The 18,708-nt window shown below is 38.1% G+C and overlaps 1 long non-coding RNA gene across 1 annotated transcript in view; it reads right to left on the reverse strand.

Moving 5' to 3' along the window:
- Positions 1-4,837: 4,837 nt before the first annotated feature.
- LOC137498552 (uncharacterized) overlaps positions 4,838-18,708 on the reverse strand; it is a 108,952-nt gene continuing 95,081 nt past the window's right edge. The window contains exon 3 of the long non-coding RNA XR_011017838.1: positions 4,838-4,855. This is a non-coding gene — a long non-coding RNA (uncharacterized lncRNA). The remainder of the gene's footprint in view (positions 4,856-18,708) is intronic.

Below are 18,708 nucleotides of genomic sequence, written 5' to 3' on the forward strand. Positions count from 1 at the left end.
CACTGATCCACCCACAGTTGCTAATCATCTAGCAAGTCACTTCACAGATGTGTCTGGTTCCAGAATTACCAGCCTGATTTCCTTGCTCTGAAGCCGGAGGGAGAATGCCATCATCAGTTTTCCTACTCATGCTTCAGTGTATTATAACATGCCCTTTACAGTATGGGAACTCCATAGCACCTTGGCGTTTTGCAAGGACACAGCTCCAATACCAGATAATATGCATAACCAGATGTTGAAACACCTCAGCAAGGATAGCTATTTTATCTTCTAGGGGTGTTCAACCAAATCTGGATAGAGGGTGAATTTTTGTGAGTGGCGAGACAGAATATTAATTTCTGCCCTCAAGCCTGACGAAGACCCTAAGTATTCAGGAAGTTACAGACTATTTACCTCACCAACTGTTAAACTGTTTAAGAGGATGGTGAATTGATGACATGTGTGGTGTTTGGAGTAAAGAGGACTTTTGTAAGAGTACCAGTGTGGTTTTGAGCTGCTCGCTCCACCACTGACCACTTGTTACGCCTGGAGAGTTCCATCCAAGAAGCTTTTCTCCATTTTGTGGCTATTTTCTTTTTAATGTGAATTTTTGTGTCCGAGTAGGGAGGGCATATTCTCAATATCACGTTCAGGAAAATGGAGTCCCTCAGCGACGGGTTCTCAGTGTCATTCTGTTTGCGATTGTCATAAACAGTATTATCGCTGCTGTGGGTTCTACAGTAGTACCGTTGCTATATGTGGACAATTTTGCTCTGCATTATAGCTCACAAAATATGGCAGTTGCAGAGTGACAATTACAGCAAGCTATTAGGAGAGTGGAAGAGTGGACCTTAGAACATGGTTTTCAGTTTTCAACCAGTAAGACTCTGCTGTTCACTTCTGCTGGAAGTGCAATCTTCATCCCAATCCTGAGCTTTATTTAGGGGAGATCGCTCTTCCTGTAGCAGACATGTACCGGATTCTTGGGCTCCTTTCCAATAGTAAATTATCGTGGGAGCTGCACGTGCATCAATTAAAGTCAAATGTGCTAAGAAACTGAATATATTTAAGTTTCTTAACGGCACTACATGGGGGGCTGACTGTGCTCGTATGCTTTTATACGATTTTATCTAGATTAGACTAAGGCAGTGCAGCATAAGGATCAGCAAGGAAATATATTCTTATTAAAATGAATAGCATCCGCCACAGCAGAGTCAGGTTGGCAACAGGAGCTTTCTGTACAAGTCTGATTGCTAGCCTGCTCACTGGATATGGTGTGCCGCCTTTACACCGGAGTCGCCAGCAAACGGTGTTGTCCTATGCTGCTAATCCCTGCTATCCTTGCGTAGTCCACAATCAAAACTGTTGGCTTTATGCTGCTTATGCATGAGCAACACAGCCAGTTGGTATAAGCCTGGATACATTCAGAGACTGATGTACCTTCAGATCCTTGTCTTGTTAGATGACCAAGTAAGGTATCTCCGTGGTTAATACAAGAACCTGTAATCACCCTGGATCTGAACAACGGCCCAAAAGAGAACATGGACCCCTCCATTTATCGGAGGCTCTTCATGTCCATTGTTAACCGGTATCCAGTGTCAGTATTTACTTATATGGATGTTTCCAGGGCAGAAGCAAAAGTAGGCTGTGTGTTCATCATTGATAGTAAGAGGTTACCTCTTCCTCTACCCGAAACCTGTAGCATGTACACAGCAGAGCTCTATGCTATCCTTGAAGCTCTGCGGTACACGCTGTCTAGTGAACGTCAACACTTTCTGCTGTGTACGGACTCCTTGAGTTCATTACAGTCTATCGATATATGTTTCCCATGGCACCCTCTGGTACAGCGCATCCAGTACCTGCTGGCTGGGTTGCGGAGTGTTTGCACCAGAATTATGTTAATATGGCTCCCAAGCCACATGGGTGTAGCAGGAAATGAGTTAGCTGATATGGCTGCCAAGGAGGTGGTCACATTGCCTCCATTTCCTTACAAGGTTCCAGCCTGTAATATTCATTCTCATCCGAGACATTTTTTCCTTTTTCCACCTGTTTTACGTCGCACCGACAGAGATAGGTCTTATGGCGACGAACTGAGACATTTGGCCATATCTCATAAGGAGCTCGAGTGGCAGGCCTCTCCTCCTTCAAATAAGCCTAGAACGATTAAAGGAAGTACGAAGGTATGGAAGACTTCCCTTTGGGTTTCTTGGAGAGAAGCAGTGATATTATGTCTTTATATTGGCCATGATGTAGCAATGCACTCTTACATTGTGAAGGGAGGAAATCCCTTGGTATGTACTTGTGGTGGTCATCTGACCATAATACATGTCCTAACAGAGTGGGCAAACTTGGCCGATCTGTGCTGTAGTCTAAACCTTCTGTTTACCATATCCCTGATACTATGAGATGATGAGCAGTCAGTAAACTTCGTCATCCGTTTTATGACGGACAGTGGCCTTTTTTAAAATCATGTTTAGAATAGAAGTTTTTATTTCCATTTGTTTTTAATTTTTCTTTTATTGTTAAGTGTGTTTTTATTCTACTGACTATGTTTTTTTATCAAACTTTGTGTATTTTTAATGTTTTTTAGCTTTTAATTTGAATGAAATGTATGATTTTACTTCTAAGTCAGTCCCTTATTACATTTTACTCTATTTTTAATAATTTTACATGAAAATAAAGCATTGCAAATTAGATCCACTGATTATTTTAAATTCAATATCATGTTCTTTAACATTATCATTTTTAATTTTTTTAAAAAAATTCTAGTTTGTGGGTAAATTTTATATTTTAATCTATTATTTCATTTTGTTTTATCTAGTACCACCAGGGGCCAATATCCTAGATGTTAAGATCCTTTAAACAACAAGCATCATCATTATCATCATCAATAATGATGCTACAGGATGGTAAACACCAGGAAATTTGTGATTTCCAGCAACTACTAGTAATCATGCTGAACATGTGGCACTGTAATGAGAGGGCTTTAAAGCAGCGAACATCTGAAGAACAAAACCACCCAGCATGTGTAGTGCCTACAGTGAAATTCGGAGGAGGCATTATAGTTTGGGGATATTCATCATGGAATAGACTTAGCTTTCACATAATACTGCACAGAAATCTAAATATGAAAGGGTAAAAGTAGGTATGGAGCAGTTGTCTACTGCAGAAAACAAATTTGGTGATAACAATTGTTTGTAATTAGTTTGCAATGCTCCCAGTCATAAGAAGAAATAGTGGTTAACAGCAAGGTTCCAGGAAAGGACTCATCAGCACAGAGCCTTGACATGTAGTTTGTAAAACACCTTAGGGATGAAAGTGAACACAGACTTCACACCAGATCCCAATGACCCATATCATGAACTGCTCCGACTGAAGTTTTGAATGATGAATGGAATGTACTTCCACCAAAGATGTTAATTTTAGTAAAATGTTACACGTATTTATCCAAAACCCATTTGCTCTCGCGAGAGCAAAAGACGTCTTTATCCATATTTTTAAATTACGCACTTTTGTGTACATAAGTTTTAAGGTATGGTTGTAATATTAGCCAATAGATGTCAGGAGAGTATAAACATGCCCTTTAGTTAGGCTAAACACAGGGATTTGGAATGAAAAAGGATCATTATGCTCCTAAGCATAATTTCCATGGTGATGATCTTTTCAGAATATTTTGATGATGCTTGTTGTTTTAAGGGGTCTAACATCGAAGGTCATCGGCCCTCAAAATATTTTGACATTGTGAATGTTCATGTTCTGGGTTTTGTAGACATTTTGTCCTGAAAATACTTTCATAACAAGTGTGAAATGGAGTCATAACTAAATAGTATTGATGAATACTCAGAAATGAATGACAATGGGTGGAAAAATGAGAGAAGTGGAACTGATACAAGCGAGGGTGAGAACAACACAAGTGGCAGGGCAGATTCAGACAATGAGTACCTAAGTATTATTGGTGGTATTAAAATCATCAGAATTCGACAAAAAGTGAGGGTGCTAGTGATAGTGAAGAGGAAAAAAGCATGAAGTGGTATGAGTTCACAAATCAGGTTTCAGGACCACAAACAATTCTAGATTACAGCATAAATGAAAGTTTCAATTTGCTTCCCATTTCAACACATATGCATATCGATTAGCAAATGTGCCATTTTTCAATAATAATACTGTAACATTAATAAATTATGAAGTAAGCAAGAAAGTGAATTACAATAAATTTTTGTGAATGTTTAATAAATATAGTGTTTTGTGATATTAGTCCAGACTTCTCTGTGGTGTGCCTTGTACAATTTTTGCATTAAAACAGGCAGTTCAGGATTTATTTCTTCAAGAATAAACGGATACCAGCAATTTGTTGTGATGAAATTAGGTATGAATGACTTATTTATGCTTAACTGCTTACATTCCTGGAATTTTTCTGGGTGTTAACAATGAAAGAAATTTCATGAAAATTAGTTAAGCCAACAAGCAAAACTTTAAACTGCTTGACAAGGGTTAAGACTCCTGGTAGAAAGTCTCCCCATTAGAGGACCTGCCATAAAGGCAAAAAGTAGGCCTTCCATCTATCATCCTGTGTTAATGCTATAAGGAAACTCATTTAGACAGTCAAACAATATGTGTGTGAGGTTTTAAGAACAATATTTGGTTCTTTGCTCATAATCTACGAACTATGAGTAATAGCACAGTGAAGAGAATGTCTTCCTTTTTGGCAAAAAATTACTAAATGTCTTAATGTATTACCTTAAATTGGAGCAGACAGGTTGCTGAAGTATTTCCTGCATCAGCTACAGATGTTTTTGAACAGACTTGGCAGGAAAAATTAACAAGTTTCATTGGTCCTGTGAGAGGTGCTGACTCCATTTCCAGATAGCTGATTTACCTAAAGATGAACAAAAGAAGATAAAATAATTCTCAGATCATGCATTTCCATATTATTTTCATTATACATACATACTGTATAGTATAGACTTATGTCTTTTGTTATTAAATCTGCAAGCCTCTGATTTTAGATCTAGTGATAGCTTTTTCCCAATTTGCTTTATGTCACATTGACACAGATAGGTCTTATGGCAATGATGTGACAGGAAAGGGCTAGGAGTGGGAAGGAAGTGACCGTGGCCTTAATTTGTCTGGTGTGAAAACGGGAAACCACAAAAATCCATATTCAGGTCTGTCAAAAGAGGGTTTCCTTTATTTTCTTTCTTTCCTTCTTACCTGCTGTTAAATTTAAAGTTGGTACTAATAAGGAACCAGGAAACAATGGCCTCTAGTTTCAGCCTCTTCTGCCCCAGTCCCAAGTAGATCACTACTCGCAAACACCAGCAGTCACCCAGAGTACTATTAATTGCATCAGAGACATTCTTTCATCCTACCCTCTTCTCCTTACAAATAGCTCAAGTAAATGCACAGAGCATTCTTCTGCATTTCCCGATATTCTCAGAAATACGAGGCGTGTTTTTTAAGTAAGCTCCATTTGAAAATAAGTACACAACGAAAGGTTATTTCAAAAAAGTAAATTTATTTTCAGAAAGTACATACTTCACTCTATTTTTCAACATAGTTGCCAAGTTCGTTCAAACACTTATCATACCTCGTAACCAATTTTAAAATACCCTCTTCATAGAAACTTGCCGCCTGCTCCGATAACCAAGAGTTCACTGCCGTTTTCACGTTGTCGTCATCATTGTAATGGTTGCCACTAAGGTGATGTTTGAGGTGGAGGAACAGATGGTAATCGCTTGCCCCAAGATCAGGACTGTAGGGTGGGTGTTCTAAAACTTCCCAGCCAAAACTGTCCAATAAATCGCAGGTCTGACCTGCAGTGTGAGGTCTTGCATTGTCATTGAGAAGGACAATTCCCTTTGTCAGCATGCCGCGTCTTTTGTTTTGAATTGCTCTGCGTAGCTTTCTCAGGGTTTGGCAGTAAGCTTCTGCACTGATAGTGGTTCCTCGTTGCATGAAGTCGACCAACAAAACACCATGAGTATCCCAAAACACCGACGCCATGATTTTGCACTGGGACAGAGGCGAGTGGGTGTGCCACCATTCCATGCTCTGTTGCTTCGATTCGATATGCGAAACCCATGTTTCGTCTCCAGTTACGATCTGACTCAAGAAGCCGTCACCTTCTTCGTCATAACGAGTCAAGAACTTCATCGCACACTCAAATCTTTGGTTTTTGCGGTCCTCTGTTAGGAGTTTTGGGACCCAACGGGAGCACAGTTTCCTAAACTTTAGGTGTTCAGAAACAATGTTGTAAAGCACTGATCTCAACACGTCAGGAAATTTGTTTGAGAGACCTGTTATTGTGAAGCGCCTGTTCTCACAAATCTTCGCTTCAACCGAAGCCACCAAATCATCTGTAATCAAAGAAGGGCGACTGGAGCGGTCCTCATCATGGATGTTGTCACGGCCATCTTTGAATTGTCGTACCCACTTATGCACTTTGCTTTCACTCATAACAGTATCACCGTACACTTCGCAAATCTGTCGATGAATTTCTGCAGCAAACAGGTTCCTTGCTGACAAAAACCGTATCACTGACCGAACCTCACAAGCGGCGGGCGAGTTGATAGTCTTAAAACATTTTGAAAGCACAGAAGAGAACCGTACAGGTTAGCTACAGAGCTGAAACTGAGCACAGTTGTTCCCGAGGCATGCCGGTACTCGACGCACACGTTCGTTGCAATATGCGCGCGAACTACTAGTGTCTACAACAAAACGGACCTTACTTAAAAAACACTCTTCGTATTTCATCCTGCAACCTACATGCTGCACTGATTTCCGAGCATCATCCCCATAAAATAAATAATAATAATAAAATTACCAGTATAACAGGCACACCATTAAATGCTCCTTAAGAACCCTTGCATAGTTTTTAGAAACGAATTGTAATACAAGAAATAATAATAATAATAATAATAATAATAATAATAATAATAATAATCTATATATATATAAAGTAACTTGTCCTAACTGACTGACTGACTGATTGACTGATTCATCATCGCCGAGCCAAAACTACTGGACATAAAGGAATGAAATTTTGAGGATATATTCATATTAAGATGTAGGTGCTCGCTAAGAGAGGATTTTTGGATATTCCGTCGCTAAGGGGGTGAAAAGGGGGTGTGAAATTTTAAAATGAGTATCTATATCTCAAAACTTTTAAAGCTTATAGATGTAAAAATTGGTATTTAGAATCTCCTTTAAAAATAAAGAAACACATTTTTGTTTTCGGAAAATCCCAATAGGAAGGGTGGAAAAGGGTGAAAAACGGGTTGAATGCCTTTAATTAAGCCATTTATATTTCAGAACCTGAAGATATTACAGAACTGAAAACTGGTGTTTGGGATCTCCTTTAAAAATAAAGAAACATGTATTTTTTTGGTTTCGGAAAATCCAATTAATGGGGGGGGGGGTGAAAAGGGGGCGAATTTTAAAAATGAGTGTATCTATATCTCAAAACTTTTAAAGTTTATAGATGTAAAAATTGGTATTTAGAATCTCCTTTAAAAATAAAGAAACATGTATTTTTTTTCTTCGGAAAATCCCAATAGGAAGGGTGGAAAAGGGTGAAAAAAAGGTTGAATGCCTTTAATGAGGCTACTTATATTTCAGAACCTGGAGATATTACAGACCTGAAAATTGGTATTTGGGATCTACTTTAAAACTAAAGAAGCAGGTATTTTTTTTGATTTGGAAAATCCAAATAATGGGGGGTGAAAAAAGGGGGGGTGAATTTTTAAAATAAGTTTTAAAATAACTTTAAAAGTTTACAGATGTAAAAATTGGTATTTAGAATCTCCCTTAAAAATGAAGGAACACGAATTTTTTTGTTTTCTGTAAATCCCAATAGGAGGGGTTTAAAAGGGTGAATAATTGGTTGAATGCCTTTAATGAGGATACATATATCTCAGAAACTGAAGATATTACTGAGAATTTGTATATGGGATCTCCTTTAAAACAAAGAAACACGTATTTTTTTGCTTTTGGAAAATCCAATTAATGGCGGTTAAACAGGAGTGACAAATTGGGGTGAATTTTTTGAAAAGCTATATCTACACAATATCTGAGAAACGTAAAATGTTGCAGACGTTAAAAGTGTATATTTGGAATCTCCTGTAAATGTAAAGAAACACAGGTGATTTGTTTTTGGAAACTCCACTTAAGGGAAACTAAAAGTGGTGAAATTTTAAAATGAGAATTTCTACAGTATATCTCAAAAAAGTTAACATGTTACAGAAGTGAAAAATTGTATTTTTTATCTTATTAAAAATAAAGAAACGTGTATTTTTAGTTTTCGGAAATACCACTTGGGTGGAAGGGGGGGGGGGGTAAAATTGACTGAAGATAGTGTTGATTTCTTTTAATTACGCTACTGATATCTCAAAAATGAAGATGTTACAGACGTGAAAATTGATATTTGGAATCTGCTTTAAAAAGTAAAGAAACGCGTATTCTCAGAAAATCCAATGAGGGGGGGGGTGTGTGTGTGTGTGTGTGTGAAATTATTGAAAAATTAATTGACTTAATTGTATGAGAATACTTACATCTAATAAAAACTATATTTGTTACAGGCGTGAAAATTGGTATTTGGATCTCCTTTAAAATCGAAGAAAAACACGTTTTGGGGGGGAATAATCTTGGGGGGCAGGAGTAAAAGGAGTTGAATTCCTTTCATGAGGACACATAAATCAAAAACTGAAGAAGTTAGAGTCGTGATAATTGGTTTTTAGAAGATCCTTTACTATTAAAGAAACAAGTTTGTTGCAGGAAAATTCACTTAGGGGGGGGGGGGGGGAGTGTGAAAGATGTGAAAAAAGTGAATTATTTTTATGGGGATACTTATATCTCAAAACTGAAGGTTATAGACGTGAACATTGGAGTTTGGAATCTCTTTTAAACATAAAGAAACACGCCTTCTTTTTTTTTTTTTTTTTTGCGGGGGGAATGAAACAAACGACGGTGGGGTGTAAAAGGAGGTTAGACCAATTGATTTTACTGTTTATTCATTCCATTCCTGACCCTGTCCAATGAATGAAAACAGGCTGTGGATTTTCGATGTATTTATTCTGATCATAAACCGATCATTTTTAATCTTTCCTGGGTTCGTTTTCAAGAGCCATCTTTTCCTTGGGAGAACGTTCTTAGATTACAGTAGATTCTCCTGGCATATAAATAAAAATTTAAACACATTTGAAATAAACGATAGGAATGAGATTGACCGTCCAATTTTTCGCCTCCATAATAAGGTCAATAATGCACGGAAGTATGTCATTCGTATGGCCAGAAATCCCGCACACTTGCCTACATACGACAATGGTGCTGGTCACATTCTCAACAATGACAATGGCAGCAGATGTAATTTACCGGCAAGTAGCGGTCTTGCATCTTGCTGTGGGGTCCAGAACATCTATAATAATAATAATAATAATAATAATAATAATAATAATAATAATAATAATAATAATAATAATAATAATAATAATGATGATGATAATAATAATAATGTTCTAGACCGTCGTCAAATGTGCGGACCGCGCTGGAAACGGGTCCTGGACGGGTAATGACTACGACTACAGTCCGGCCGCGGGTTCAGTATCGCCAAGGCACCCTAGACGACACCACGCTGGATCTCCTGAAGGATTTGATCCATATTAAAAATGCTTATAGGAAAAGATGGCAAAGATTTAGGGACCGAAGTGACCGGGTGGAATACGTGGTCCTTGCCCGGGAAGTACGAAATCGATTGCTGGAAAGAAAGATTGAAAAATGGGAGGGAACTTGCCGTAATCTCTCAGAAATTAGTCAGATCTCGAATTTTGATGGATTATATATAAATCGATATCCATTCAATTATAAATTTCAGTATAATACCGTAGCGAAGCACGGGTATCTTGCTAGTAATAATAATAAGGGAACATTAGGGGTAAAGCATCTGAAGGGGAAGTGCAGAGTGTCATTGACCTGACCAGGGTGGGGGGGCTAACGTAATGGAGGGTAAGTGGACTTGCAGAAAGTTGGATTTGAGTCAATGAAAGAGCAATAGCTTTTCAAATGCCTCATACTGTATACTGCAGTGGAGACAAGCAGGACTTCATTAAGATACGTTCCAAATTTAAAGTTCTTAGGTGTTTGGACAGAAATAAATATCAATATTTCCAAATATTGAGTGTGATTTGATAGAATCTGATAATGTCCTTTTAAGAATGAGATATGTCATTCTTAGTTTAATTGTGCATATTTTTATTCCTTGTTTATTAGTTTTTTTGTTTTGTTTTTTACATGTATGTTATAGTGTAATATTTTATATTGAACGTGTGTGTTTGACAGAGTGAAAAGATTTTAAGTTACAAACATTTTGATAAGTACAAAAAAGTCTGAAACCAAATAATGAAATACACCATTCCCCATGAAATTTTGTACATTCATGGTTCTTACTCGGCTTTTAAAATCCCTTTATAAAGAAGGTTTAACCAAAAAAAAAAAAAAAAGTTAAGAAAAACAAATGTCAACAAAAGCAATGTACCATTGGATGATATGAATTCATGTTTTAGCTCAAACAGTTCCCCCCCCCCCCCCCCCCACTCTACAATTTGCTTTACATCGCACCGACACAGATAGGCCTTATGACGGCGATGGGATAGGTAAGGCCTAGGAGTGGGAAGGAAGCGGCCGTAGCCTTAATTAATGTACGGCCCCAGAATTTTCCTGGAGTGAAAATGGGAAACCACAGAAAACCACCTTCAAGGCTGCCGACAGTGGGTTTCGAACCCACCATCTCCCGGATGCAAGCTCACAGCTGTGCGCCCCTAACCCCAAGGCCAACTTGCCCGGTACAAACAGCTCTAATGATCAAGCAAATCAAAGAAATAGTTTTTCTTCACCGGTGTGATTCCTATCAGACTGCGGAGTCCACTATTCTACATTCTGCCCACCATTTCATCTAATCTACAGCATTGGGTAGTTGGACGTCTGCATGTTGCATATCCTCCTGCAAACAATCCATCCACTGCTTTTTTGGTCATCCTTGGGGTTGATAAACATCATGGCTAAGTTAACATCTTTTAGACTAAAGAAACTGTTATCGACAGAATATCTTCAAAATAAAGAATAATGGACAGCAGCAGTTCTACTTTTTTCGTGTGACCCCAAGTGAAGTAAGGAGTGTCTCCGATGAAATAAAATCAGGGTCCACTGATCACAATGGAATGATCCTGTCTATTTTATAATGAATCCTAATGTCATACTTCCAACTATCACACTTCACTCATGACTAGAGTTTCTCCTTCAAAATGGAAAAATGGCATCATCTGACCCTTACCAGAAAAAAAACCAACCTAATTGTCCCAAAGATTTCCATTCTATCAGTATCCCTCCCATATTAGGAACAATGCAGGAGGAAATTTACATAACGCAAGTAATTTAATATTTTATGCAAGCCAAATTACTTGAAAAATATACATCAGATTTCAGAAAAAACTACAGTACTACCACAACATTAGTGAAAGTAATGAATGACATTCAACTAGCGATGCATGAAGGAGAAATGACTAAACTTGTTCTCCTGAAATAAAGTAAAGCCTCTGACTGCATAACAGAGACATCTATATATATAAAGTAACTTGTACTAACTGACTGACTGACTGACGGACTGACTGATTCATCATCGCCTAGCCAAAACGACTGGACATAGAGAAATGAAATTTTGGGGATACATTCATACTAACATGTAGGTGCTCGCTAAGGGAGGATTTTTGGATATTCCGTTGCTAAGGGGGTGAAAAGGGGGGTTAATTTTTAAAATGAGAATATCCATATCTCAAAAATTTAAAGGTTTAGAGTAATAAAAAAATGGTATTTGATTTCTCCTTTAAAAATAAACACGTATTTTTTTGTTTTTGGAAAATCCGATGAAGGGGGGTGAAAAGAGTTGAACACCTTTTATGTGGAGACTTATATCTCAAAAACTGAAGATATTATAGTCATAAAAATTTAAATTTGGAACCTCCTTTAAAAATAAAGAAACACGTATTTTTTTGTTTTTGGAAAATCCAAATAATGGGGGTCGAAAGGGGGGGTGAATTTTTAAAATGAGTGTATCTATATCTCAAAACAGTAAAAGTTTTCAAGCGTAGAAATTGGTATTTAGTATCTCCTTTCAAAATAAAGAAACACACGTATTTTTTTGTTTTCGGAAAATCCCAATAGGAGGGGCGGAAAGGAGTGAAGAATGGGTTAAATGCCTTTAATGAGGATACTTATACCTCAGAAACTGAAGATATTACAGACCTGAAAAAAGGTATTTGGGATCTCCTTTAAAAATAAAGAAACATGTACTTTTTGTTTTTGGAAAATCCAAATATTGGAGGGTTGAAAGGGGAGTGAATTTTTAAAATGAGTTTATCTATATCCCAAAACTTTCAAAATCTACAGATGTAAAAATTGGTACTTAGAATCTACTTTCAAAATAAAGAAACACATATTTTTTGTTTTGGGAAAATCCCAATAGGAGTGTTCAAAGGGGGTGAAAAATGGTTGAATGCCTTTAATAAGGGTCCTTATATCTCAGAAACTGAAGATGTTACAGACCTGAAAATCAGTACTTGGGATCTCCTTTATAAATAAAGAAACATGTATTTTTTGTTTTTAGAAAATCCAAACAGTGGGGGGTTGAAAGGGGGGGGGGTGAATTTTTAAAATGAATATATCTATATCTCAAAACTGTAAAAGTTTACGGATGTAAAAATTGGTATTTAGAATCTCCCTTCAAAATAAAGAAACACGTAACTTTTTTTCGGAAAATCCCATGAAGGGGGTGAAAAGTGGGGGGAAATGGGTTGAACACCTTTCATGAGGAGACTTATATCTCAAAAACTGAAGTCATGAAAATTTAAATTTTTAACCTCGTTTAAAAATAAAGGAAAACATACTTTTTAGAAAATCCAAATAATGGGGGGGGGGGGGGGGTAAAAAGTGGGGTGAATTTTTTAAATGAGTATCTATATCTGGAAAACGTAAAAGTTTACAGACGTAGAAATTTTTACTTAGAATCACTTTTCAAAGTAAAGAAACACTTATTTTTTTTGTTTTTGGAAAATCCCAATAGGAGGGGTGAAAAGGAGTGAAAAATGGGTGGAATGCCTTTAATGAGGATACTTATATCGCAGAAACTGAAGATATTAACAGACCAGACAGTTAGTATATGGAATCTCCTTTTAAAATACAGAAACATTTACTTTTTTGTTTTTGGAAAATCTAATTAATGGGGGTTAAACAGGAGTGACAAATTGGGGTGATTTTTTAAAAAGACTATATCTATAGTATATCTCAGAAACGTAAAATGTTACACACGTAAAAACTGGTATTTAGAATCTCGTGTTGAAGTAAAGGAACAGGTATTCTCGGAAAATCCAATGAAGGGAGGGGGGTGAAAATAGAAAAATTAATTGAATTAATTGTATGAGGATACTTACATCTAATAAAAACTAAAGTTGTTACAGACGTGAAAATTGGTATTTAGATCTTTTTTAAAAATAAAACGACGCATTTTTTTGGGGGGGGGGGGGAATCATCTTTGGGGGCGGGTGTGAAAAGGAGTTGAATTCGTTTCATGAGGACACATATCTCAGAAACTGAAGATAATCGGTATTTAGAAGATCCTTTACAATTGAAAATGAAAACCTACAACCTGTTTTCCAGTCATTGGCGGGGCAGGGATGTAATGAATGAAACTTGTATAGGCTGTTATCACAATGGGATCGCCACTCCCAAGGTGATTTATTAATGACTGATAAATGCTATAAAATGATAATGGAGAGTGTTGCTGGAATGAAAGATGACAGGGAAAACCGGAGTACCCGGAGAAAAACCTGTCCCGCCTCCGCTTTGTCCAGCACAAATCTCACATGGAGTCACCGGGATTTGAACCACGGTATCCAGCGGTGAGGGGCCGACACGCTGTGAGCCAAGGAGGCTTTATCCTTTACTATTACAGAAACAAATATTTTTTCCCCAGAAAATTCACTTAAAGTAAGTGAAAAAGAGTTAATTATTTTTATGGGAATACTTATATCTCAAAACTGAAGTAAACACACATGAACATTGGTATTTGGAATATCCTTTAAACATAAAGAAACATGCCTTCTTTTTTTTTTGGGGGGGGGGGGGTGTAAGTCAACTTAACCGCGGTGGGGTGAAAAAGGAGGTGGGACCAATTGCTTTTACTGTTCCTAATGTACTTATAAGGAGCCTCCATGGCTCAGGCAGCAGCGCGCTGGCCTCTCACCACTGGGTTTCGTGGTTCAGATACCGTTCACTCCATGTGAGATTTGTGCTGGACAAAGCGGAGGCGGGACAGGTTTTTCTCCGGGTACTCCGGTTTTCCCCGTCATCATTCATTCCAGCAACACTCTCCAACATCATTTCATTTCATTTGTCATTCATTAATCATTGCCCCAGAGGAGTGCGACGGCCTTCGGCAGCCAGCACAATTCCTATCCTCCCCACTAACTGGGGGCTTATTCATTCCATTCCTGACCCGGCTGAATGACTGGAAACAGGCTGTGGATTTTCAATGTACTTATTCTGATCATAAACTGATCATTTTTAATCTTTCCTGGGTTCATTTTCAAGAGTCATCTTTTCCTTTGGAGAACCTTCTTAGATTAAAGTAGATTCTTCTGGCATATAAATAAAAATTTAAATGAATTTGAAATAAACAATAGGAATGAGATTGACCGTGCAATTGTTCACCTCTTAATAAGGTCAATAATGCACGGAAGTGTGTCATTCGTATCGCCAAAAGTCCTGCGCACTTGCCTACGGGCGATAATGGTGCTGGTCATACTGTCATCATTGACAATTGCAGCAAATGTAATTTACCGCCAAGTAGTGGTCTTGCATCTTGCTGTGGAATCCAGAATAATAATAATAATAATAATAATAATAATAATAATAATGTGTGGACCACGCTGGAAACGGGTCCTGAACGGGTAATGACTACGACTGCAGTCCGGCCACCGGTTCAGTACTGCCAAGGCACCCAAGACGACACCACGCCGGATCTCCTCCAATTAAAAAAGCTTATAGGAAAAGATGGCAAACTGACCGGGAAGTACAAAATCGATTGCTGGAAAGAAAGATTGAAAAATGGGAGGAAAGTTGCCGTAATCTATTAGAAAACGAGTCAGATCGCGAATTTTGGCGGATTAAGTATAAAACAATAAGCAGTCAATTATAAATTTCATTATAATGCCGTAGCGAAGCACGGGTATCTTGCTAGTATCTATATATATAAAATAAGAGTTTTGTCTGTACATTGCTCAGAATTTGAAAAGAATGGTATTTCTGTATCGGTCATGTCCACAGTAACAAGGAACGCATTTTTTACTTTTCTGTAATTTCTGTCTGTCTGTCTATCTGTATGTATGTACACGCATCACAAGAAAACAGCTGAAGAGAATTGAAAATCGGTATGTAAAGTCGGGGGATGAGCCACCACAATCTAGGCTATAAATCATTTTATTCCCGGCAAGTGAAATGATAGTTTAGGGGAAGGCCTAAAATTTAATTCTCAAATATGTGTATTATTAGTGGTCCTATCGATAAATACTACATAACTATCAATTATGTCTTATATATTTTTACAGTACTGGCTATGATAACACAGATATTCATGAATTTGTATTTTTGTTGCTAAGTCCATATCAATGCCGAGTCACGAGAAAATAGGTTAACAGAATTAAAATCAGTATATAGAGTGGGGGAATAAGAAACTATAGTCAAAGCTATAATCAATTTTATTCACCCTGGATAAAATTGTAGTTTAGGGTAAGGCGCCTAAAATTTAATTTTTAAATACCTATGTTCTTGGTCCTATCAAAAAGTACTAAATAACAAAAGTTACAGAGAATACAATTTCAGATCATTTATGTTTTATTCAGTTTTACCTATGTTAAGAGCGGTATTTCAGAGTTGGAAGAAAACTAAATGTGAAGGCCTACAATATCAAAAGCGCATAGCATTGATCAACAATAACCTTACATTGACCATTGTTTGTTATGATGTTCTTTGTCTCTTAGTCTGCCACTCAACTCCAATAATTGGGATTACTGCTGCGTACCGAGTATAACAACCTGACTGAATATTGGTGGGAAATAGCTAGGGAGTTAGAAAACTTTCTTCTTTAGCATGCCATTCCTCTGGTTCATACATTTTCTGATACTGCTGGTACATAACACACTGCTTCATCATAGTATTTGTATTTGATCCCTACTCTGACACGCTGTTTTGAATGAGCAGTGTGCACACTTACGGCAGAGGTTCACTTAGTAGTAGTAGTAGTAGTAGTAGTAGTAGCAGCAGCAGCAGCAGCAGCAGCAGCAGTACCGAACTCGATAGCTGCAGTCGTTTAAGTGCGGCCAGTATCCAGTATTCGGGAGATAGTAGGTTCGAACCCCACTGTCGGCAGCCCTGAAAATGGTTTTCCGTGGTTTCCCATTTTCACACCAGGCAAATGCTGGGGCTGTACCTTAATTAAGTCCACGGCCGCTTCCTTCCCACTCTTAGCCCTTTCCTGTCCCATCGTCGCCATAAGACCTATCTGTGTCGGTGCGACGTAAAGCAACTAGCAAAAAAAGTAGTAGCAGTAGTATGACCTGGTCTAGAATTACAATTTAGGCCTATCCCAAATTATAGCACCACATTTCACTAAATAACTCAAAATTCAACCCTGAAAAGAGCTGTTTCATAAGGAAAGTTTCTTCCTCTTAACTGTTATTCAATTCTATATTCATTTCATTCCAAATTAGCAGTGAAGAGGGGGGGGGGGTCCTTTGGCTTTGAGAAAAAATTTGCTTCCAAGTCAGATAGGTTCTTCCGCCGCCAGTGTAGTGAATTGAGATTTTCCGACTCATCGGGTACTCTTTGGAAATATATTAGTAAACGGGCATAGTTTTTGCCTTGGGATTCTCCACTATTTGCCACCTCCCCTGCCGAAAAAGTGCGAAGAGTGTTCACGGATCACAGCTGTCTGCGACTTGGTCATTCCAGCTCTGGAACTTTGGACTGTTAGAGCGGCAGCGTAGTGCTGTTCGTTAAAAGTGAGAAAATATGTGGTTCTTCATTTGATCAAGCATTTCATATGAAGGCATTGCTTTTAATCGCGTGATTCCTACTGGCGTCACTGTAAAGACCTCTGTTCATTTCAGTTGGGAAAACCACTAAGAGGACGTAAAAAGACAGGTGGAGAGTGAGTGTCTGCCATTATAATGGAAACTCTCGAACCTGATTGTGACTGATGGTAGGCAAGTGGGCCTACCATTACAATGAAAATTCCCCAACCCTGTCATCATATGAGAAAACACGGTTGGTGCCTTCCCTGTCGCATTTCTAGGGTAACGTTAAGAGCTATGCAATTTAATATAGCCTTGCTTACAATGTGCCTAGAATAACCTAGAATTCTGTATACAATGTAGAATTCCATAGGGAAGCATGGGTACATCAGCTAGTTACTCACTAAACTTAAGATTATTAAATCTTCTGGCAGCACTTTATCCTGGGTGAAGTCTTACCACATTGGATGTCAACAATATGTATCAGTAGGAAACAATATAAACTGCCCTAAAAAAAAAAAAAAAAGAAAAAAGCATAACACTTGATATTTTGGTAGAAAGCTCAGTTATATTCTACACTGAATACAATTACCATACTTTTTCCAATATGTATAGATTGGTTAGTTTTCTATGAATATTACTGAAGCGGAAGCAACAATGAGTAACAACAGAAGGCTATATTATAACCCATTCAAACAATGGTGAGTGCTCCCACACAATGATTATTAATTTTGCGCCAATTATGAAAACCATTATTTCAGCACTGCAGTTGCTCTTACAGTGTTGGACGCTGAGTGATTTAAGCATTACCTGAGGAGTTTCTGGGCCATTAACATGCCTCTAAGTCCCATGAACTTGGCGAAAGCAGTAGCATTTGTGAATGAAGGCTATTAGCTACCACTATGTAAGACGAGTTTCTGAATAAGTCTCCTTCAAGCATTATCTGAATCATCATACTTATCACAGAAAGCCTGGTTCATGCAAGATCACCTTTTAAGGCCGCAAGTGTTGAGTGAACCACGTTTGAGGCTCAGAGTAACCTGACGCAAATCCACAATATAGCCGTGAGTGGGAACACAGACATAAGGAGGCTTCACGAGGTAAATTTAGCCTCTAGAAAACCACACAGAGGACCAGCACTACTGCCACAACCGCAGAGAGACCATCTTCATTTCACAGAGGTGCATGGACATTGGACTGACGAGCAGTGGGGACATGTACTCTTCAGTAACAAGTCCAGATTCAACCCGAGACCACCTGATGGAAGAGATAGGGTGCAGAGAAGGGTAGAACACTTTGCCGAAATTATACACCTTTTGGAGGTGGTTACATGATGGTGTGGGGTGGCGTAACTTCAGATAACAATACTGATCTTTAACTCACTGACAATGGCTTCCCCACGGCTCACAGGTATGTTGAGGTGATTCTCATTAACCACGTAATGCCATCTGCATTTGCTTTCAACGTGTGTTTATGCACGATAATGCAAGACCCCATACTGCTCAGTGCGTCAGAGAGTTTCTTTGGGGTGTTAACATTCGCACTCTGGACCAGCCAGACAGGAATCCAGACCTCAACACCATTGGGTTTGTGTGGAACATATTTTGGTCATTGT

Source organism: Anabrus simplex, chromosome 2, assembly GCF_040414725.1.
Source record: "Anabrus simplex isolate iqAnaSimp1 chromosome 2, ASM4041472v1, whole genome shotgun sequence".
NCBI classification, from domain to species: Eukaryota; Metazoa; Arthropoda; class Insecta; order Orthoptera; family Tettigoniidae; genus Anabrus; species Anabrus simplex.